This window comes from Teleopsis dalmanni, chromosome 2 (assembly GCF_002237135.1).
Source record: "Teleopsis dalmanni isolate 2A chromosome 2, ASM223713v2, whole genome shotgun sequence".
In the NCBI taxonomy this organism is placed as follows: Eukaryota; Metazoa; Arthropoda; class Insecta; order Diptera; family Diopsidae; genus Teleopsis; species Teleopsis dalmanni.
This window is the reverse complement of record NC_051847.1, coordinates 51,088,929-51,115,299: the sequence shown is the minus strand read 5'-3', so window position 1 is coordinate 51,115,299 and position 26,371 is coordinate 51,088,929. Positions and strand designations below refer to the sequence as shown.

At 26.8% G+C, this 26,371-nt stretch overlaps 1 protein-coding gene across 2 annotated transcripts in view; it reads right to left on the bottom strand.

The window, feature by feature from the left end:
• The window catches only part of LOC119680476 (protein unzipped), a 149,257-nt gene that overhangs the window by 9,929 nt on the left and 112,957 nt on the right, over positions 1-26,371 (bottom strand). Inside the window, exon 1 of one of the 2 annotated variants that reach the window (XM_038093297.1) lies at positions 2,335-2,345. The exons of the other annotated variant lie outside the window; for it this stretch is intronic. The gene's annotated coding sequence lies outside the window, so the exon portion shown is untranslated. Of the gene's footprint in view, positions 1-2,334; positions 2,346-26,371 lie in introns of those variants that run through there. 2 annotated transcript variants of the gene reach the window in all.

Below are 26,371 nucleotides of genomic sequence, written 5' to 3'. Positions count from 1 at the left end.
ATGTCACTACAGAAGTTGCCAGAAATTGCAATAAATTTAAATTATTTCTTTCAAAGCTATTACCTTGAATTGAATTCCTTCTGAAACGTATTTATTTTACGAAAAATGTTTAAATGTCGAAGAAATGTACGAGTCACCGAAATGTAATTATAAATTAAATAATTTAGTTTAACTACAAATACAACTGCGAATGAAAGACTCTATCAACAAACCATCCACAGCGAGCTGAGCACTTGAATCCTCCCACAACATCACAACATCAAACCAACCGGATTATTCGCAGCGCCAAAAATGCGTGCAACTTGACGCTTAATTGTATAAATTTTTTGCCGGAATTGCCGGAATTAATGCGATTTTAAAATAAATATTTTCTCAACGGAATAGAGAATCAAAAGTGAAAATTGTGCGTCATTTACTGTCGAGAACTCAACTTAAAAACATTTCAATAACAAGGAATTTCGTTTTGAAAATTCTAATGCCAAATTTGAAATAATAAAATAAATAACAATAATTGTAAGGAAACAAATTTTTCAATTTTGTTGTTAATTTATTTAGCTAAATCAGCATTAATTAAAAATTTTATTAATTAGCGCTATATCCACTTACAAAGGATATTAATGTTTTAAATAAAAGCTTTTTTCCTTCTCTATATTTATGACATTTTTTTTTATTTCATTAGAAATTCAAGCCAAGGGGAATCACCAAAAATAAATAATTTCATAAACTAATTGAAGTACACAATATAATGTTACAAAGTAATATACACTGACAAAGGATATTAAACTTTTAAATAATATATTTCATAGACGGATTCAAGTATTTCATAGACAAGAACAAAAATTTAGTTAATTTATTGAAATTTGGCTAACCACACCATGCTGTTTCGTGTATTACCAAGTATTCATTATTAGTGGTCTTGGGAAATATTCGAATCTATTTTTTAATTAGTTTATAGTCCGTTATAATATGTTTGGACTCTAAGCGCCAGTCTTAGAACGCAAGTGCTTTCGTTAGTGTAACTTAAAAATTAAAAATTAAAAAGTGATGAAGAAAACCTATAACTTGAACATTGAAAGCTTAAGCAGTCTTGGTTATTTGTGGAAAAATACAATTAATCATCGCTTCCTATTTGACAGGCATGAGTTCTTGCAGTCCAAACATATTATATATGGACTATAAACTAATTAAAAAAGGAATTCGAATATTTTCTATGACTACTGATGATGCGTACGTGGCAATACTCGAAATAACGTTGTATAGTCAGTTAAATTTCAATAAATTAACTAAATTTTTGTTCTTGTCTTTTCTCTGCTATTCGAATCCTAACTTTCGAAGAACTTTTAAATAATTTACTTACGTTATAAAGACGTGTCACTCTCGGCAAGAAATAATTAACATTAAATATATTTTTTTTAATGTCAGTAAAAATTGAAACAAATGGAATATCAAACTAGCACCGCCAATAGAAAAATAAATAATTTTTTAAACTAAATGAAGTACCTACATAATATAAAGTAAATAATTTTTTAAATGAAAGTTCATACACATGTTCATTAAAATCCTTAAAAGCATCACATCCTGACACAAAAATTGTTGTCAATTTTTGTTAAAATTTATGTGGCTTGGAAAAATCCATTTTTACTGCCTTCAGCAAGTGAAACAGAAGCAGAAACAGTAGCAGATACACTAACATAAACATTTTATGTGGCACATACGAGCATGTGTAAGAAATTTTCCTTCCCACCTATTTTCCAGTTAAGTTGATTTGAGTTTTCCTAGTACACGTCAAAGTGTTTTATGCTCGATAGTTGCTATATTACAACATTGCGAAGCTCGGTTTTTACTCTTCTACGTACTTTGTCATACTTAAAGGATAACAAGAATACCTTTGACGCTGCGCCGCTAAGAATTTTCTTGACAGATATACAAAATAATGAAGCATTCTTCTAATACATATTATCTTAGATATTTCAGTTAAGAGGAATTCAAGCAGAAGATGTATTATAACATTTGTTTGACTTTAAGTTAAACAGGTGTTTTTATATACATACATAAATGGTTTAAAGGATGAACCAAGAATTTTTTTGGATGAAAAGTATTTAACCTTGATATGAAGATAATATATTGTGAAAATGTAGATTTGATGTATTTATATATATTATATTTTGTTAAAATAAATTAGTGATAAATAAGAATAAATCGGAATTTTTGCAAATTTATAAAAGTATTTATTTATATTTAAAAATTTAAATTAGGAAAATTCTGCTATAACAGTGGAAGTGGCAACTTTGTCAAAGTACAATGCAATTTCATATGATAAAAGTTTCAGAATACACATGTTTCCATTATTTGCATATCACATATATTAAAAAAAATAAATTGGTTGTCAAATAAACTAGCAATCGTTATGTTATTTATTATTATTACCTTTTACAATGACACAAGAGTGAAAAAATTGTTTGAAAAACTTTTTACCATCAAAACGATACAAAATGAAGGCATATGCTTCTGTAATTTATTAAAGATAAAAGACTTTTTTATTCTCCTTATTGAATTCGAAGTCAAAACATGAGAGAATAACTGAAAAAATTAAAGTTTGTTTCATAATTTCAAAAAAAAATGCTCAACAAAATGCTTAATTTTTTTTCAGAAGTCCCTCTACTATACAGAAACTAATTTTGATTAATATCATAGATTCGGGTTTGCAAAATATTCGTTAACAAAAATTTTCCTTTAAAATTTGAAATTATTTTGACAGGCAAAACGCACCTTTCAAAAAAGTTTTTTTAAGTCAAAATAAACTTTCTGGAATGGAATTAATACTTTAGTTGAAAGTTTTGGTATTTTTAAAAACTATTAATCAAACTTCCCCTTTACTAATGAAATCAATAATTGAGCAACTGATCGCATATATAATAAATATTTCATCACTGTGTATGGCATACCTTCTATTCAAAAAGTATTCGGATTTTGTAAATAAAACACACAAATTTAAATTTTATTCCAAATTTATTTTATCTCCTTCAAAATATGCTCCTTCTGAAGCGACACACATATGCCAACGCTCAACCCAATCTTCCATACACTTTTCGTAGGCCCGTGAAGATATGGCTTTTAGTTCCTTCAGCGAATTCTCTTTTATCGATTCAATCAACTCAAAACACTTACCACGAAGGGCCAATTTGAGTTGCGCGAACAGGAAGAAGTCGCATGGATCCAGATTTGGCGAATATGGTGCCTGAGCGATGACAGTGGTGCCGTGTTTGGTCCAAAAATCGCGTATAACAAGAATTTTCCATAGTAAAAATCGCTATATGCACTTGAGATAGTCTCACATTGACAGCTGCTGTAAACAAACTAATTGACAGATGGTGCTCAAATTTGTAGCATATATCAAAAAAGAGTGTACTAAATAACAAAAAAAAATTTTTGAAAAAGATCTATTACTTAAGGAGTAGTTAACAAACAACAAAATCCGAATACTTCTTGAGCAGAAGGTATTGCAGATTTTTTCCTAATGGAGCAACAATAACAAAATTGCTTATTATTAATTAATATAAGAAGCATTCGACGTTTTCTGTCATTTAAAAAGACTATGATCATAATTAAAACCCGGTGATAATCCACAAATGATTTCAAGACCTGAATTGACAGCAAACAAGGTTTTGCTGAGTATTTAGTGAAAATGGAAGAGATTTTACTAATCACAACTCTAATGTTTATATGAAACAATTAAGGAAAAACGACCAGGATTTGTCCAATGGAAAATCAATCGTATGATAGTGCTAGGCCACATACATCTTTGAGATACAGAGATTGAGATTGCAAAATTGACGGAACTATGTTCAGAAGTTTTGATGTATTCACTGTATTGCCTGTTTCATTCTCTGTGAAACTCTCTTAATGGTAAAAAATTGGCTAACCGAAGAGCCGCGGAAAATCACTCGGTTAAGCTTTTCATTGCTAAACCACAGACGTTCTACACTGATGAAACTATAAAGCTACCGAAAAATTAGCAAGAAGGTCATAAATAATAATGGCCAATATAAACTTTATCAAATTAATTGTGAATAACACAAATTTTTGCTCAAAATTGAAACAAAAACGGCAGATACTGTTTACATCACTCAATATAATTTGTGAAGCATTTCATTAATATGTTTCATTAAATCTTACATTTTATTTAAAATTCTAATAAATAAATTAATTTGAAAAATGTGTTTTATTAGAACCTACGCAAACTGTGTTCATATATTACAGATATTCGTGTCATAAAAGTTGAAATAAGTGTCTTTTAAATAAAATGGCACTAGCACTCTACCTAGAAGAAACTCAGTTCATATAATAGATTTTAAGATGGCTTACTATTTTCATAAAAAGTTGACAGTACACTCTAAATTATGTAAAATGCTTTCATTTATTTTAATGTCCTTACAAGAAAATGTAATGACATAAAGAAAGTAATAGAGCGTAAAAGGTTAGAGGACAAACCTTGATTAATATTCTTTTCTTTTTTATACACAATGCTGGTTGTGTATAAAAATTTGTAATTTAATATTAATTTTCTTTTCAGTTTATGTTTATTTATTTCCGAAGGAATCCTTTTTGATAAATCCAAGTTCAACTAATTAAGGTTCTTTCTTTTATTTTATTTTTATTATCTTCTTTATTAAGTTAAATTTCATTAAATTTTATTGAAGCATCCTTTTTTTGTATACTCTTTTTATATGATCCCCTAAATGTTATTTATTTTGTCAGGAATATTACTTCAGTAACAACCACTTCTTTATCCTTTTTTAATTGTTTTATTGGCTGTTAATTTTATTCTGTGTATTTTAGTTGTCAACAAAAGTTTTGTTGACAGATTTCACTACAAAACCCCTATTGTCCGCTTACAAATGATTTAATCCTTTCCCTAAATTTCTATCCTATATGTATGTGTATGAATTAATTTAAGTGTCAAAATATAGATAAGAATAATTGTTCATCAAATCCATGTTTTGGAGTTATTATTTGTGTTTATTAAAAAGACAATTATGAATTATTAATGGCTTAAAAATAATAAAATTTAAATAGATTATGTATTAAAACGATGATGATTGTTATTTTTATCAATATTTTATAATAATAATTAATTATGGCATTTGATGGTTTTGAGTTCACTTTCACTTAATATCATGTCCGTTTTTTTAACTGCTTTTTGTGGTGTTTTTGTTTAAAATAAAAATAGGTTTTCCAGTTTTTAAGTATCTATACGTATTAACATAGTTCTCCGATAACTTGCAATAATATTTTGCACTGCAATCAAAAAAAGTTCAAAACATTGGCAATTTGTTTTTATATGAAAGAACAATATCAATAAATACACTTATATAAAAACTAAAAAGCAGTTCTATTTAAGCATACAAATCCTTTAAATAATGATCATAATTAATTATTATAAGACCAATATTTTTATTCTTTTTAGACCACATGGATTACTACCAACATCATTGCTGATAACTACTAATATTTGTCATCAAACATATCAATATTCATCTCCATAGTATTCACTTATAAAATATTTGATAATTAAAAAAACACGAAGAAAATTTTGCTTCGATTTTGAATAAGCTTTAATATTACTCAAAAGCTTTCAATATAGAATTTACGTCACTAGAAGATAGAGCAAACGTGGTTAGTAGAAAACTAACGCTGGTCAAAACATCTAGTAAATAGCAAACCAAATCTGGTCGATAATATGATGCAAACAGTCTCTTAAGGGAAACAAGCAATAGTATTATTCTGCTTAGATTTGTCTGTCATTATACGTCATTATTTAAAAATTATAGCTGAGACTAGTTTAGATACGTGGACAAATTTCCAAAAAAATTCTCTTAGAAGAACGGATTAAAAATGGTTACGTTGATTGATCTTGGTTTACTGATCAATAATATATATAGTACGGTCTTAAGTACTCTGTAAACTCTAGTATATATACTACTTTAACTCAGTACTCTTTACAGTTTAGTATAGGTATATCTACTACTATACTTTTAGAAATATATGCAAACCTTGACCATGTAGAAAGACAAAGGATACCACAATCGTGGTTAATCAAAATATAACATGTTTCATCTGTGAAATGAAAATTGGATGAAATGAATTCGTGTTATGAACTGAACACTGCATATAACGAACTTCATTCAGTCTAACTTCGTTCAGTTTCTATATATCAAGAATAATATTCAATTATTATATTAAGAATATAATAATATCGAAAATTATGTTATATTATATTAAAAGTGTTTTAGGTCATTCGAAATAAATGTAAAAGGACTTCAAAAATTATTTTTATAACATTTTAAATTAAACGTAGTAGCTAAATCTGGACCATATATAAAAGTTCATTAATTATAAAGAAAACTACCTTAATATCCATACTAGAAAATTAAAAAAGATTTTAGTTGTTAATAACGTACTTTTTTTGAAAAACTATTTATGCAAATTTAGAATCAGAATAATAATATATCTGATCAAAATAATAAATATTTTATCATAACAGAGTAGTTACTATAAACGACTTTAAAAAATTTTTATTAATACTCATACGCAGTGTAGTTCCAAATATATGTGCACAGTGCACTAATATAACAAATAGTTTAACTAAAATGTTAAATAAAAAATAATCTTATTTATAGCTTAAGAATTATAAATTATTATTAAGTAGTATTAAATTATTAAATGAGTTACTAAAAAATTAAATTTATTTGAAAAATTATTCATAAATATTTCATTGAATTAAAACTCTAAATTGAAGAAGAACAACTAACTCTGCAACGATTGTCTCAAGGAGTTATAAGAAGCTTTCCGAAAATGTATTTTATAGAGACTTACGACAACATTTCTTATATAGTTAGTTAATGAGAAACTAGTAAACATAAAATATAAGCTTTTTCAACTAACAACCTCACCTATTATTTTGCTGAAATTAATATATCCTATTATAGCTAACTAAACCCTGTCGACTGAGTACAAGCGGTATAACGGAATTATAACGATTGATATTTCAGAAGTCTAATATTCAGAAATAGTCCTCTGAAAGCATCTTCCTGAAATCGACGATATGAATAAATATATATAATCGTTTTCGTTGAAATTTAACATTTACAAATAAAAATATAATTAATGGATTCAATTATTCTACAGCTGGTTTATGATTTCGTTCTAATATAAACACAGCAAGTGAATTTGTTAATAAAACTTTCACAGCAAAATAACAAAACTCTACAAAAATGTGCGAACGTACCAGTCAAGTACGGCTTTGTGTCAGTTGGTTAAGGTGCGCTGACTCTGAGCTGCAAATTTGGCAGGACACGAGTTCGATACTTGCTCCCTGGTACTTGCAGTCTCAAAAAATTATTTACTCTTAATTAAATACAAAAATTATTTTCATGAACATTGATGTTGGGTATTTGGTAATACTTGAAACAGCTGTATGGTCAACCAAATATTCAATTAATTAAAATAATATAAAAAGGAATTTTTGTTGTTTTATTTCACTACTCTTCGAAAAAAAACCTCTTTATAATCGTTTTCTTGATATTTCTGTTGCAAATGAATAAATAATCAGTCAAATGGTAGCTGTATATACCAAATACACCTTATACCTCATTCTTAAATACCTTCCATTTTTCTTTAAAGTGTTGTTTTGTGAGAACCTACAAAAATTTTTGCAAACAATACTTCTCAACAATATTTTTTAATTAATTTTAAAATACATTTAAGGACTCTTATCATTAATTTTTCATTAATTTTGTGAAAATTTGAACTATTCATTGCAATCAATTTTATTTATGTAAATTAACTTAAAAGTTTGGAATTCAAGATGTGAGAAACCCAAAGAAGACCAAATATTCATAATAAAAATACTTAAAATTTCAGAAATTTAATTTTGCTCCTTTCAATCCGTTTGTCCTATAAAATTTGGAATAACAACAACAAATTCTACTTCAAGGATACAAGAACAAATTATTATTAAATTACTTAATTAGCAAGGCGAAAACAGAATAATTTACAAAATATTACAAACGCCCTAAGCAGATCCGTCAAAGGTTGATTTTGTTGTTATAATTACTTGGAATAAGTTGGCATCGCACAATTTAAGAACAATTTGCAAACAAAAGGGTAAATTATAAACGCATTAAAAGATTGAAAAGCAAATTTCATTATGCAAAAGGCAGTAAATATTACAAGTGGACACCTTTTTTGAAGAGATTAAAAGTTAATTTAATTAATTTGTGACCCATTAAAAGTTTAATAATACAGATGTTAGTATTGAATTTCTCTCTGGAAAACTTCTGTAGAGGGATGTATGGCATTCTGCACCATCATGTTGAAATCATATGTCGTCTAAGTTAATGTCGTTCAATTCATACCACTGTAAGTCAGTAATCACATTTCTGAATCATTTTCCATTGACAGCAATTGCAATGAAATTTTCATTTTGAAAAAATTATGGTCCAATTACATTGTGTGTGACATGTTGCATACATTTTTTTGAAACCATACAGCGTCCAAGTTGAAATTTTCTAATTTATGCCACAAAATGTCAGTAATCATATCTCTCTGGCGTGTTGCATTCACTGCAACTGCTATTCTATTTTCATTTTCAAAAATATGCATACGGCGCAATAACACCTTCAGACCATAAACCACACCCAACTGTTAATTTGGGCATAAAAGTGTTTCATGAACAGCATGTGGGTTTTCTTTATTGCAAATATGAGAATATGACTTATTTATGAAGCCTTTTGAACAGAAATGAGCTTCATCGCTGCATATGATTTTACTGCGAAATAATAAATCTGTTTCAAGTTGGTCTAATCTGCAATTAGTAATCTCGATAAATGTATTTACAGATTTTAAAAATCAGTTGTAAATGCCAAAATATGAGCCTTTTAAGAGTATATTTATATACTTAATGTTGATCTGTGTTGGCATAAGAAATTTCAATAAAAAAGTTACAATTTAGATTTGACTGTCATTTAATAAACCTTTATGGCCATGAAGAGTATAAAACTGATGTGATAATTCCTCATACGTCGGCTAATATAACATTATAGCTAATTACTATTTTGCTGACATCAAAATTGACTATTTGTTGTTGTGGTTAATGCTTTTGTGCACTTTTATTCTATTGTGGACGGATGGCTTATCTCGGCCCCACACTAAACTTTGACTTTACTGGAATTCCGTAGATTCCGTAGATCAGTATATCTTCCTGACTTGAGGTTTGTTAGGGCGGGATTGGGCAGCGTTTCGATTTTTATGAATAATTTTAGGGCTCTGTCCCTAATATATCTTTGTACTGAGTCAATCCTTAGAACTCTGTGCATGTCTGATATTCTAATATACCATGGAATCTTAAATAGTCTTCTTATAGACAGGTTTTGTGCTATTTGTAATTGCTTTATGGCAGTATTTAAGGTTTAGCTGTATTTAACACATAAGTACAGTAGTGCTGGCCTAATTATTTGAATATATAGTAACTTTCTTTATCGTATCAGCTTTAGAAGACGTACAATTGTAGAACAGCTATTCCGTTTGCATTTCATGTGTTTTTACCAATTGAACCGTTTGTCCAACGTGACCCCCAGATATTTTATACTTTCCTTCCACCATATCTCCGTGTCACCGATGCTCACTTTTGGAGAATGCTACCAATTCTTTCATGTATGAATATGGCCTTGGTTAGTGTCATTGTTAATTTTAATCTTCCATTTCTGGAAGTATTCCACCATAAGAAAATTGACATATTTTTATAATATTATAAAATCAAACAAATGTTTTTATTATTCACTTTAATACAACTGACATAAAATTATATTTTGGTGTACAAGTACATCTAAGTAGAAAATATTTATGGTATACATAGTAGTAAATAAACAGTAATTAGTATTTCGTTTTTACATATTTAGTACTCATACATTTCTATTTCATAAATTTAAGTTTTTGTTTATTAAGACTTCCATTATTTAATGATTATATATAAACAATTTCACTTAATTACTACACATTAAAAAGCCTTTATCGAATATGAAAAAAAATTAAATAATTATATCCTAATTGCTGTATAATATAATGTACATATTTGATAAATTTATTTACTAACATGTAAATGAAAACTTAATTACTCATTTTAACTATCTAAATAGAGACACACACAATCCTTTCGTTTATTTTATTTACTTAAAGTGATTTTATGGGAGTTTGACATTAAATGTTAACTAATATCACTTTGATTTCATACTAATTTTATTTCATGTTTACTGCACGTATTTGAAATATTAATAAAAAAGCATTTTTATCTAAAATAGTCATTTACACAATGTTTTACTTAAAATATTGATGTAAACAAGATAATATATGTATACACGTCACGCAGTTGATGTGCAAAATAATTTTAAAATTAAAATAAATTAATAATATACACTAAAGAAAACTCAAATACTATTTATTTTAATCATTGATACTCGTACTTCTTACACAATAATAATATTAACATTGTTATTGTTGTAGGTGCAATAATATCTATATTAAGATTTTATATAAAATTGGTTAAGGTGGTTTTGAAAAGGCAATTATACTCTACGCCTACAGGTCGGCATATTTTGCATTCTGTAAATCTAATTAGTTTGTTATTTTGTTGAAAAAGTACACTAGTTTCTCAAATGAAGACTACCTATAAATAGAAATTCTCTATTTCTGTTTATATTTATTCTATTTATTTTCTATTATAAAATATTTTAAAAACCAACTTCAATAGTGTGTGCTCCATTGTTGTAGAAATCAGTAGAGCATCCCCAATCTCGCTGGCTTAATGAAATTATATATCTAAATATTAGTTCACTGATACGAATTAATATCAACAACTCACAAACCGTTGAAAGACACCAAGAGCATTAGAGAAGTGTACCTTGTGGACCGCAGCCATTTTTTGGCCTACCTAAATCTGTTGTGATACTAGCTATTGATGATTGAATTCAATTTGAATCAAACAATAAATATCGAAATCAGAATAACAGTAGATATACCAAATTAATTCTACTTGAATCTGTGAAAAAGCTGTGTTTTCTTATGACTTCATATCGCAAGGACTGTAGACTACTAATTGCGCCATCAACCTCTTTCTGTTTGCTCTCGCTGGCAACACCTTATGCCCAGTTTGTTTGGAGGACCATGACACTATTGGGAAGGTATAAGTTTTTATTCTGCCTCTTAAGATTCAGACTTAAAGTAGTAGCACTTTAAGTGTAGTACAACAATGTAAGTAACTCTAATATTAGCACCTTACCTTTTTCAAACATTATCCGGTTTTTTTATAAAATTCGAATGTTTTTGTAATAATCGGAATGAGTTTCAAAACATAAAAAACCTTCACGGTATGAATTCTTTCTACAGAACATTCCCAAAATGTGGTTTTAGTGAGTTAAAGTGGTTACTTTTGATTATTTTCACCTACTAAAATAAAAAAATAAGATTAGAGAAATGTTGTAAGGTTGGCAAAGGTTGTATTTTAACTGCTGCCTTTTTCAAATGTCGGTAAAGATTTCACACATTTTCGTCACAAGTTTTACATAATTCGTAGCTTTCGTAGATTGGAATGAACCACATCATCGATCGCTGCTTTATGATTTCAATATTAGCTAAAAAAGTTCAAGAAAAAACTCCTTTTACAATACACATCAAGATAATGAATCTTGATTTAACCTGGAGAGGACCACACCTTCGATCACTGTTATATTATTTCTATATTGGCTAAAAATGGTTAAAAAAGAATTGTCTTTACAATACACATCAAGATAATGTTTGACTCATTATAGCAACATATGAAAAATAAAATATTAATCTAACATCAAAATATGTCAGTAGAACCTTCCTACTAAAAACGAAAATTATTTAGAATAAACAGTATTCAGATAATCGAAAACACAACTAATAGTCTGGCATCGAACACATTGGATAGTTAAATGTCATAGTAATGCAGGTTTTGAATAAAATTTATATTTTGATGGTACTATGACAGATTATTAGAATTACATTACAAATTAAACTTTATAAAATAAGAAATAAGGAGGTTTTTCGAACAGTAGTGAACTACAACAATAAAAATTAATTTTTATATTATTTTAATTAATGTTTCGAGTGTTGCCAAATTCCCATCTTCATTCGTCTTGGCATTATTTGATATATTTATATTACATATTATGGTATATATTTATATTATTTGTAAATAATTTTTTAAGACTGCAAGTACCAGTGATTGACCTCATGCCCTGTCAAATTTGAAGCTCAGGGTGAGCGCACCTTAAAATAAGACATTATAAAAAAAAAATACCTACTTAAACAAATCTTAAATTAATACTTTATTAAAAGATTAGAAACAGGAAAATATGGAGTAGGAAGCAGCTTCTCAGATAGTAACCCCTAAGATTCTGATTTCAATATAGAGTGAGATGCAAGTTAGGTAAACATTTTTTTCCACTTTTAAGATAAAAGTACTTCAGAGAGATTAACAATTCATAAAATCATTAAAGGTATCTGAATATAGTGATTTTGAAACTATTTGTTGACATTTATGATATTTATCTGAATTAGTAATTGATTTATAGCTATTTAACGTTGTTGTTGTTGCCACATAAATAAGACTTAATCCATTTCATGTTTGTTTATTCATGTATAATTATAATATTGTAAAATTGTAATGTTATCGAATGTCATCATCAAAACGAGTAAATACTATAGTTTGCTATGAAATGTTATCTTATTCCTAGATTTCTAAAAATCCTCTTTGTTTAACGAAACTTCCTAACATTTTCAAATATTTTACTAAATTTATTCTCTAAATAATTTATCCAATGTGATGATAACTTTCGCATAGATTTTTCAAATCACGGAACTAAATTTTCCACCCATTTCGCTGCATTTTGAGTGGCATTCTTTACAAATATCCTGCCTATTTTAACCGTTGACATTTTAATATTATATAAAATACATGAAATTATTTAAATTTAAATTTACTGTCAATATTTTTACAATAAAACTCTTTACTGCTGCGTGTGTGCAAAAAAAAAATCAATTTCGTATCAAACTTTTTTGAATTAAAACTCTAAGGTATATAAAATATGTGTTACTAAGTAAATACAAACCTTTTGTTTATGTTAGATTAATTTCTTGTTTAAATCAACTTTTAATTAAAGCAATTTAAAAGTTAATTTATTTAAAATAACTTTTTTATGGCTTACTCATTACACATCTATGTGAACTTTTACAAATATTTATAATAGAAGTTTGTGTATCTAACGTGACAAAATAAAATACTTGCCAGGTAGTCTATATGAAATTATTGTTTCAATGAAACCACAAAAGTTATTTAAAAGGAATTTCAATTAAACAGAACAAACATTTTATAAATTTACCTCAGCAGAAGCAGTCGCTATGACATCACACTTATGACATTTAAAAAAAAAACTTGAAGTTCTTTAACCAATTTAAAATTAATTTCATTTAAAAAACATATTTAATTCTGTAAGTTATTAAAAAATATAATAGAGTTAATTTAAATTATATTATTTAAATTTTAAATTATTAAAATGACTAAATTTTTAAGAGATTTTTCGAACAGTAGTGAATTACAACAACAAAAATTCTTTTTTATATTATATTAATTTATTTAATTAATTTTTGGCTGAACATACAGCTGTTTCGAATATTGCTAAATACCCAACATCAGTGGTTTTGGAAATAATTCTTGTATTTAATTAAGAGTTAATAATTTTTTATCATTGCAAGTACCAGGGATGCAACTCGTGCCCTGCCAAATATGAAGCTCAGAGTCAGCGTCGTACTTGATGCTTATATTCGCACATTTTTCTGGAGTTTTGTTAATTTGCTATGAAAGTTTTTGTTAACAAATTCACTTGCTGTGTTTTTATTAGAACAAAATCATAAACCAGCCGTAGAATAATTGAATTAATTAATTACATTTTTATTTTTAATTATTATATTTTTATACTATTCTGTTTGCAGAGGCTTTATACTTTTAATTATATTTTCGATATTAAAAAGTATTTTTCATTATTTCAATGACAACTGTTTGTAATTAAGTGAGTTTATTTATTTACTTTTTTTTTTTAACAAAATTCTCTTAATGATATTGAATATATATTAATATTAATTGCGCATATTTAATTTTTTTTATATGTTTATGTACTTCTTATAAAAAAAATTAAATATGCACAATTAATATTAATATGTATCTAATGTCATTAAGAGAATTTTGTTCAAAAAAAAAAGTAAATAGTTCTAAGCATTAAATAAGAAATAAAAATTAAATCTACTTGAGGGTTTTTGAAGGAAGAAAATAAATTCAGACATAATCAGAAAATAATATAATATAGTAATATAAAAAAAAATAATATAATATAGACTTACATTATTTTTGAAATCAAAAATCACTTGTTTACTGTGTTATATTATTTTCTAATTATATCCAAATTCATAATAATATTTTCTTTCCCCTTAAAATCTATAAGAAGTTTTCGATTATTTATTTAATTTTTTTCAAATTTTTTTTTTTTAGTTACAAATTCTATTAATTTTATTTATATATATTTTAATATTAATTGTGCATTTTTGATTATTTTTAATGTTTATAATAGATACTATTTTTGAATTCAAACCAAAATACTTTACTTACTTATTTACTATATTATATTATTTTCTGATTATGTCTGAACATTCATAACATTTTCTATCCTCTTAAAATCCTCAAGAACTTTTCCACTCATTTATCTTCAATTTTGATTGATTGTATGTAAAATTAAAACGTCATTTGAACAACAAATATGAACAAACAAAAACATAAATCACATATCAATTTGCTGAGATTTATTTGACAATCAACATGTCGGACGGACAGTCATTGTCAACGTTAGCCTAAAGAAATGCTAAGATTGATGAAACAATACATTTTGCCTTATGTTCGAATTGAATAATAGCTATGTACAGAAATTTTTCCAAATTGTTTGGTAAATTGGAATTTAAGTTGAAATTTTGTACATTACCCAAATCACAATAGGGAATTTATTTCGAAATAAACAAATGGTCAAAAAAAAATTATCATCAGATACATCTGCAAGTATAACTTTAAATGGTTAATCTAAACTTTTTTAACTAAAGAATTAAGTGAATTTTTAAAAACTTTCCAAATATATTTCCAAGTATATATAGATGAATATTCTTCACCACTCACAGTTTATAACTACATTCTACTTAAGAATGAAAATAAGAAAGTCATCTTTTAACGTATAATGTGCACTACTTAAATTTTAAACTAAGGATTTCTTAAATATGTTAACATAAAAATTCAACGAAATAAAGCTTTTTGATTAAGGTTTTTTTTCATAGATGTTGATTTATTCGTTTTTTATTTTTTTTAAGTTCTTCTTACCCCAGGGCACTCAATGGTTGGAGCGAGAAATTATTTTATCTTTGCACCTGAGACACTGTAAACGTGGATTATACAGTTTTTTATATCTGTTTTAAAAATATAATTTTTGCAGGGTATTTACGATATTTTTCATTTATTTTCTTTAAATACTACGAATAAATTGTATTTAAATAATTATATAGATTTTTTTCGTAAAGCGTTGAGTTTTCCTTTAATTCTTCTGATTTCTCTTAACATTCATTTAAAAATGAATCTTTTTACAAAGAAGCATTGATTTTTTAATGTTAAACATCTGCCTAAGGTTGAACTTTCATAAAGGACGCTATCGAGAAGCCTCTCATCTTGATGTCCGAATGCAAATTATTTATTAAGTTCTTATTAATTTTTAGTCAGAAAGATTAAAAATTTTTACAACGATTGGTTAGTTGCCTTCAGTGGTTTTCTGTTCTTTTGTAGAGGATATTCTTTTAAAATCTATATTAAAGATTTCCGAAAATTAGTTCATAGGTTCTCGTACTAAAATTGCATAATAAGACTTAACCTAGAGAGCTCTGCAATTTTGATTAAAGACGATGCACAGTTTTTGGTACGATTACTTATCACCCAGTGATTTTTCACAGCCGCTTCGAGTTTTGATATACGTCTATCCAAAATTATGCTTGTAGGTAAATACATTGCAGCTGTGTCACATATATTTAATATATTTTTGACATTGTCAAAAGTGAATCATAAAAAAAAACCTAAAGCATGAACTCAATTTATCCTCTATCCTATACTTATAAGCGGTTCTACGAAAGGTGTTACATGCCTTTATATTTATGTAATTATGTCTGAACTGTAAGAAGTTCATAGATATATGTATATATATGCGTAGAACTAGTAAAAGCTTAGAAATATATATAAATATAGGCTATAATAAATTTCAGTCAAAACCTCTTCGCTTATATAAAACTATGTAAACATAATACTGTTTATGTGACATTTGTGTGATATATTTTTAATAACTCAATATTTTTAAATACGTACAGACTAACAAAAGTTCGCTTTATAAGTAATGCAGAATAAATTTTTGACAATTTAAAAAATGTTAGCTGATTTGGCATAGTAACTATACGAAAATTTCATTCATATTTTCAAAGCAAATAATCCAAATGGAAACAAGAAACCCAACTGAATGACAAAGTATCGAAGCGAAATTTCACCAAAATTGCAGCTTTAGATTCGATTTATCTCTAATCATAGATTGCATAGTAGCCTAAAGCCAGTGTAAGTATTCAATGAGTGCCAAATAGCATACAAAGGAAATGCACTATCGCTTTTAAGAATCGTGAAGTTTCAAAGATTACAGACCGAACATTTTTCTTTGAAAAACGAATCTTGTTAAAGTTACCCAAAATGTTGGGAGACTGATGGAGTTAAAAATTGATAAATATTCAAAATTTCCCCGGGAAATAATTGCTGATGAACTGGGATTGAATGATTGAGTGATGTATTGCGAATATTAAATTATGTGTTCACATGCACGAATAAATTAGAAAATAGAGGATTCAACACCTTCAATAAGATTGCAAGAGGTGGTGAAGTTTGATTTTACAACTACAGGACTAAGAAACAAAGCAACAGTCGATGACATTGAACCCAAAATATAATAATACAGCCATTAAATCCGGACAATAAAAATAGTGTCGGCGATTTGCTTAACCACAGGAAAAGTTGTTACTGTTATTCTTCTGAAGACCGCTTACCACAGGTATTCCAAAACTTTTTGAAAAACCACAAAAAAAGGAACTTTGCACATTAAAATAAAGTCACCGTTCATACTTAAAAAAAAACTAATGACTTCATATAGTATTCGTCTGACGTCAGGTTGTTTCCAAATATACAAAAAAAAAAATTGAGAGCAAGGGTCTACTATAATTATAAGGAGCCAATTAGTACATATTAGCTTAAAGTTTCAACTCTAAAACAATTCAACTATAATGACTGTTTTAGGAAGTGAATCTACTGGCATTAAAAAATGTTTAGAAAATTATGGAACTTATAGAAAAAGTGTAAGTTAAAATCCTTGTATATGATCTTAATAATATAAGAAAGATATTTACTAGCACCAATAAGGAGTTAAGCAAAAAATAATACTAGATGATAGGAAATATTTTATTCAGTTCGGTTTTATTGGTATCCACCCAAAAATTTTAGGGTGGCAATACTTTGATGCACTGAAAGTATATTTTATTTTTGTTCTAATAAATTCATTGAATTTTAAAAAACAAATTCACTTTCAATAATATATAAACAAAAAATAACTTTTTTTTTGCTTTTTAAAAATATTCTATGTAGTCTGGGGTTTCAAATGATCTTTTAAAGTGGAACTACACTACTGCACTGCACGTCCCGTTGTATTTTTGTCCTAATAAATTCATTGAATTTAAAAAACAAAGACATTAGCATTATATATAAGTAAAAAAACAACTTTTTTCTTGATTTTAAAACTCTATTTAAAACTATTTAAGTAACTAAAATCAAAAAATAAAGTTACTTATTAGGTATTATGTAAATACATATGCATATTAGCATTTCATAAGTAATTAAGAATATAACAGCAAATTATTTGAGTAAAAACCTTTTTACCTCTCCTCATATATTTCTGTCTGTGTAATTTAGAATGAAATGAAACCTATTTTTGCTGATATATAAACAAAAACTCACACTGAAAATAACAAAACTCAAATCGATTTTATGGTTTGCTAAATGCCTTTCAACAATAACAGCCTTGATTCTGATATTATATTCCTACGCAAGCAAAGTTAATGGAAAATCAACATTATCAATATTATTTTTTTTTTCTTTTGTTATTATAATAACTTTGTTTTTTTGTTCTTTATATTGTACTTTTAAATATTTTCCCATACAAACTGAAATGCTAAATGTAATTTTAATCCACACGAAATTATCTTCTCAAATAAGCACGTATACTGTGGTATTATCTGCATTAACACAGATTTTATTGTTATGCTCAAGTCCGTGCAATTTCGTGATTCAATCCTTGCTTGAATCAAGCAAATTGAATTTTGCAGCAATTCACTTTGTTGACTATGAAAACTAACTGCATTTGTTTCTTGCAATGTACGCAATATTTGTATGCATGATATGGTATCCTTTTGTTCGGGACTGCTGAATGTCAAAATGAATCTCGCTATCACACCGCTCCGATTGCTGAATGCTTTCGCCTTTATGCTTCTTCTAACTCAAAAGGAAATGAGGTTCATAAAATATTGCCATACATACATATCTTAAAACATTGAAACCGATTCTATCAGAAACGTGTGAACATTTATTATACTTGAATTCACTGAAAATTCACTGGAAATTCATTGACGTGGAAGAATAATACTACGTTACTCTTATCTTGCATCAATTTTTTAAGTAAAATTTAAAAGTGTTCAATTTAATTCCTAAACTCAAAACTTTTAATGAAAATTTCTTTTAGTTTTATGTTGAAAACAACATTTTCTTATCTTGAAGTAAAAATAAATGCTTTTCATAAAGAACTTGTAATTAAAATGTAAAAAAATGTTTAAAAAATGTAACTCATACGTCATGTTAGCACTTAACCCATTCACTTCAGATAAAATTAAGTCTACATTGTAAATTAAGTATAACTAGGTATCTTTAGTCATCAGCTGCCATTATCTGAAAATCAAAACAGAATGCCTACATTTAAACATTGTGATATCACTATCTAGCAGTGACATCTATATTCAAAACTATTAACCCTATTTAATCATTATGTTGATGCTGACACACACTCTAGCAACATATAACATTTTCCCCAACTGATAGCGACTGTATAAGGTTTTAATTATTATTACATTTATTTATTAAACTCTGGATAGAAACAAAATGATGATTTCTTCTACCTTCTCATCGCCACAGTTTCTACAAAACTGTACAGAAATAAAAATGATGATGCGTTCTATTTTCTCATTCCCATAGTTTCTGCAGTCGTCATACGATTATTGGACCTTCTAAACCGCTTAGATAATGTTTGGTGATAACATATAATTTAATTGAAATTTGATCACTTCTTTTGGCAAAAAAATCTTCATTATCGTTTAGGTCACCTTTTCTGTGATAACTCAGACTCGATAATAAATATGTCACTCCATGTTTCCATTGTTAACATATTTTCTACATACATATATTTAATGGTAAGTATACAGGTCTTTAAAAAATAACGTATTATTAATATTTTTCAAAGAATTTGGTTAATAGTTTTTTTATTGACATTTAATATTTCGTGGTCACTCAAATTATATATATAAATACTAAGCCATCTCATTTATATTATTACTCTAATTTACGACTGACTTTGTGTTTGAAGTCATTGAATTTAAGGATTGATTAGTTGCCTGACTACAAATGCATATATTTACAGTTGGTGCCGTGACCTTATCTTCCAAACATCAAAGAAAAAAAAACGCATCTGTAGCTTTTTAATTAATTCTTCAAGTTTTCAAGTTTTTATTTCCTAAATGTGTTAAATTATCTACTATATAAATTAACTTTAAGAAGTTAGAAACTATAATAAATTTAAATGTGCAAGGTCACATAGTTCTAAACTTCTATTTCGATATATCGATAGTATGCACTTTGAATGAAATTAAATTGATTTTTTGCTTTATCTAAGCTAAGTTCACAGATAATACTGAGATATTGATAATATATTAATAGCACAATACTATCGTATAATCGTAATTTTGCAGAGTTAGTTTTACGAATAATCTGCATTCCTTCAACGATTGTCGACTTTATGGGGTCATTAGTTATATTTCGACAAGTAATGTACCAAACTGTCAGTTGGTAACATGACTGGCATTTAACTAATGATATCTAAATAGATATTTTTGCAACCACCCACACTTCAAAACTATATCTGTATTATGATTACTTTACTAAAATATTATTATTAAAATTAATTATTTATTGCAGTGCTTTTATTTTATATCTGTTATGGAAATCCATAAAAATGTATTATCTTTTGCTAGAATTTTATAAAATATCTAGTATAGTTTACTCCATTTACTCAATACTTTCAAGAAATATTTATACAAAGATTTTAATTTATTTTCTTCGTTTTTATATCTCCGGCATTTTATCATTGCTATTTATTGTTTTGTTTTTATTGCTCTATTGAGTGAATTTGCATAAGTTAAGTGATGTGGAAAATACTTGAATATCTATTTAATTTCATGGCACAATTATTTTTTTTCTTTAAATATAAATGTACACAGAAATAAATTTCTACTGAATTTCTACACAATATTACCTCGAAAAGCAATTGCTTAATAATAAGAGTGTGTTTCTTCTTGTTGGATTTCTTTGAAAAGTTTTAAACGTTGAAATAATTCAACTCAGACAATTAAAAGTAAAATTAATTAAGATCTTATTAATTAAGATTTTTTTTTATTTATTTATTTCGTAATTTCCAAATCATTTAATTCATCTCTTATTAGGAATTTTATTTTATTATTGGAAGAAATAAAATTCATCATAGCCAAAGAGTTTTAATAAAATATTATTATTTAAAATTTTAATTGAAAATAACCTTGTCGAACCATTTGGTACTAAACATAGTATCACACAGGTTCACTACTGTTTGAGCTAGTGACGAACACCATCACTAGGTTCATAAATATTTTAAAGCACATCTTCAAGCTGATCAATACACCAAACAGGCTAACGCTTGTCATATAATTTCAATATCAGTAAAAATAATAAGTTTAGTAAAAGAACTTAACTATATAGCTAAAAGTTTCCTACAAAACTTTAATGCTGCTGGTTAATGCCAATAATATTGATATAATTGGCCTGTACTTTTGCTAACAATATTTAGTAAATCTTGTGATAAATGAAAATAAAACAAAGTCATTTTTCTAAACAAACAAATCGCCTGAGTGCCTTGGGCTCTATATCACTGTGAACAACTATAAGTTTCAAACTGTCAAAGATTTTATTTATCTTGAGACTAACATAAATACCAAACTGATCTCACCTGAAGTATTCATCGAATCACTCTTGTCAATAGATACTACTGTGGACTTAATTTATTATACTTATCCTGTTACGTGTAAAAGCTTCGACAGTAACCAGCAGTTCTAAAAAAATGGTATTAGAAACATTCGAAAGAACAATTCTTCGGCATCCGTACGCTTCAGTAGTGAGTATCTTTATGACATCTTAATGATGAAAGAAACTGTTTAAAAATTAAACGCATTGAAAGTTTGTGCAGCATTGGCTATTGTGGATAAACACGATAAATCATCGCTTCTAATTTGACAGGCACGAGTTCTAACCCTGGTATTTGCAATCCAAACATATAACATACGAACCATAAACTAATTAAAAAAGAAATTCGAATATTTCCTAAGTCCACTGATGATGAGTACGTGGCAATACTCGAAACAGCGTTGCATGATCAGGCAAATTTCAATAAATTAAATAAATTTTAGTCTCTGTTCTTTTTTTGCTATTCGAATATGTCAAAATTCTTTACTTATGCCGTTTTCAGTTGATAAATCTGGGGTAATCGATATTCGAATTAAGTGCAATTTTCATTTTCGATTAGGAAATCTCGATCGAGATGTATAACACATTAGATTCATTTATAACACTCTACATATTTTACCAGAGTAGCAAGATTACTCTAAAATTAACAGCTGTTTTTTATGACTGATCAAATAAATAAATAAGGATATAATGAAATAAGGAAATAAAGTCGAATATGATTCAATATCTGTATTTAAAAAAAATATAAATATCTACTAACACTACTACAAAAATGTAAGATTACTCTAAAAATGTTCGATTGAGCAAGAGAATTTGACAGATTGATTATAAATCTATATTGAATCCAGATTCACCAATCGAAAATGTCATTGCAAAGACGATTAATGATATGTTAAGCTATATAAGATTACTCGCGTCATTGAAATTTAAAAAAATTAGTTAATAAGAAAGATAATTGTTTCTGTACCCGCAGCTGTATTTATGTTTTCAGTTAGAGGACCAGACCCCAATAATAAAAGCCACACGACACTACCACCTAACGATAGGAGACTGGCTGGTGAACCCTTTTAACTAATGCCAAATAGAATTAACGCATATATTGAGTCTATAAGTCATATCATAAAATATTTCTTTATATTTAATCAACATTAGAAGATCATATTGCTCAACAAAAATAATATAAACTAATTAATTGCTATAAATTTTCTACAATTTACTTTCCGATCTGTTTATTAAAATAGTTTTTTTTATATTTTTGATTGTTTTGAAATTTTCTAAATTTATTTTCCGATCTGTTTATTAAAATGGATTTTTATATATCTTCAATCTGCTCTTTGTTTTATAGTCAATATAAATAGACGATAGAACAAAGAGGATAACGTACAGCCAGATTAAAAATATATAAAAAACCATTCTAATAAATTGCTATTAGTATAATTTCTAATAATAAAATGTAGTACTTTAAACGAAATAACTACATAAAAACCATACACTTTAACTAACTTTTCAATTTGATATACTTATGTATTTGATATACTTATGTAGGTGTCTCTTATACAATTTTCATGATATAAATAAAAGCTAAACAAGTTGTGGTTCCATTAAGTTAAAACCATTTAATATTTAAAGTTCTCATCTAAATATATTTTTAATACCTCTTTAGAATTTCTATAAAATTACAAGTACTTCAATTTACTTGAAACAAAGAGATAATAATTCTGCACGATAATACAAGAGATAAAACGGAGAAGTAAAACCAATTTGCATACTTGTAAGTTCTTAAGTGTAAAACTCAGTACAATAAAGATACAGTACACAATTATATTAGTAAAATCAAATAAAATTATTTAATCGAGTTTTTGGTTCTATTCTAAAAATAAATTTAATTTCTCTACAAGTGCAAAATCAACGTCATTGTTATCAGAATGAAAACTGCAACTGCTTATCAAACACTCACAAAAGGCGTATAAGAGTTGATAGTGGTTTAGTGTTTGTTCATATATCTTTATTTTACAATTCATTTGACGCTTTGCGGGATGCAGCATATTGAGTGGCATAATTCAATGCTGATGGCAAATAATCTGACAGTGGAAAAGTAAACCAACGCACAGCATACAAGATGCAATGCTAACTGCATATTTGCATTCAATTTTCCATTGAATTTATAGCTTTGTTGGAGCGAAACTAGACAGTATGTGTCGCAATATGCAGAACAGTAACCATAACTAACTCAACATTTATTAAGGATGAACATTTCATAAATTGAAAAAGCAGCATACGTCAATACAATAAAAATCTATTGACATTGAGAATAGATGAAATCGTCAAACCGAGCGTATACTTGTTGCATTGAAGTTGTTTAATCATTTCTTAATGAAAATTTCAATCATATACTTTCTAGGTTTCCAATATCAGTTCTAATTGCAATTGGTTTCTGATTTTTTTTTCAAGATAATATTAATAACATTGAACTTTTTGTAGAATATGACACGTCTTATGAGGAAAGAAAACTAGAACGGTTCGAAGTATAATAAAGAAACAACAACAAAAATTTTAATTAATTTATTGAAATTTGGTTAAACATACAATGCTGTTTCGAGTATTACAAGACTCATAATCAATGATCTAAACACATATTCGAATTTTTATTAAATTAGTTTATAGTCAGTAAATAATTTAAATAATTAAGGTAAATAAGTAAATAAAGTAAATAATTAAGGTTTATAAGCTAAGTATTAAATAAGTATTTTATAAATAAGTATACCTACTATATGTAAAAACAACTTAAAGATATAAATATTAATTTACATGATTCTTTATTTTACTATGCATTATATGAATATATAAAATCTATTATAATCAAAAATATATGGTGTACAAATATTCTAAAAGCTATACGAAGACTTATGCATTTGTGTGGAACGTAACTAATACGTATTTAAAATATCAATTCTTTGCCGTGTGGCAAACCCGTCAAAACTGTATAGGTCTCATTTATAAGCGATTCATAAGAACTTGAGAACCATATATTCGCCTACCAGACTATTACAAAAACAAATTTCATTACAACAACCCAACGTTACATGCCTAGTATATGGAAATTATAATCAATTTAACAGATTATATATATTATTCTCATTATATTTGTATGCATATCATTCTAAAGTTTACAATTTTCAACTTCAAATAAGCTTCAATACGAGAATTGGCTCAACAAAGTAGCAATAGATTTACATTTTATATTAAAATAACCATCCTAATAATCAATCAATTATAATAATTATATTTATATGAAATTTAAAGTTCAAAGATAATGAGAATTAAAATTCTCCTAATATTCTGAATAAACAATTTCGTAAGTTTACTAACGTTGCGAATACATGCGAATTATGATCAATTTAACAGATTATTCTTATTATTATCATCATATTTGTATGGATAACCAATTCATTATTTTCTTCTAAACTTATCAATTTTTAACTTGCATTTCATATGAGCTCGACAGCAATACTTGCACAATAACACACTAAAGAAGTTATAGACTTACAATTTATATTAACATCATCATCTTCATATTCAACGATATGTAATGACAACTACATTTATACAAAATATAAAGTTTAAAGAAAATGAGAATTAAAAATTGATGAAATATTCTAAATACTTGATTTTCATTGTTATTAGACAATATTGTAAGTTTAAAATGTGTGTTGCTTTGTTGTCGATATGAATCATATGAGTTAATGTTAAATGGATTTTATGAAACAAACATGTTTTAAGGATATTATGAAAGACTTATATTATCGTAGATAGTTTTGTTATATTTTTTTGTTGTATTAACTCAATCACTATTTTTGTATTTTTAAAAGCTATCAATATGTAAATTGGCATGAATGCGTAAACGACCATTACATATGTACTTAGTTTCTAGTATGTGGGACTTATAATTAATTAAAGAGTTTATATATATTATTCTTATTATGTCATTGTTTATATCAGGGCTGCCCAGACCAAATAAGATCGTGGGCCAATACAAATTATTGAATAGGTTGGAGGACCGCTCAAATAAATACATACGTGCATAATTTTTCCTGTCTATTAAATACAATAGTTTCTATTGAATGAAATAGTCTCTGTCATCATAACTGACTTTTCAATTAAATTTAATATTAATATATAATACGAATATATATTAAGTGTAAATCACTACTGTATAATTTTTTATAAAAAACGTTTAAAATAATATATAAAGATAATGAAAATAAAACTAATATTAATGTTTAGTTAAAGTGTACTTTCTGTTGATATATTAATGCATATTTTTAATGACTTTCACTTTAATTATTTCGAAACTGTAATAATTTTTTGTCTAATCATAATAAAAATATTATATCATAAAATGTAAAGCTCCAAAAATTTCATACTACCGAACTATTATTTGAAGGACTAGAATTTAAACATTTAATTGAATGAAATACTACGAAACTGAAACTCTTTTTATGCGTAAAACTTTATTGCCTTGGATTGTCGGTGTTGACAAAAAATTTATGTTTGGTGCATTAGTTTTTGTATTAAATGTTCGAGTTTATTTTCAGAAAAGGACCAAACCGCCCACTTTACTGAGGACTCGTGCAAATGGCAGTGTACGTGCCATTGAATAATTTTTTAAAGAATTCGTTTGGTTTACATAAACGCATGATTCATAGTTTCCGGTTCGAAGAATCGAAATCCGTTTCAAGTTTTAAATACAAAAATAAAAATTTTGTCAATACAAATGTTTTTGCTGATATTTATTTATTTAAATTAATACAT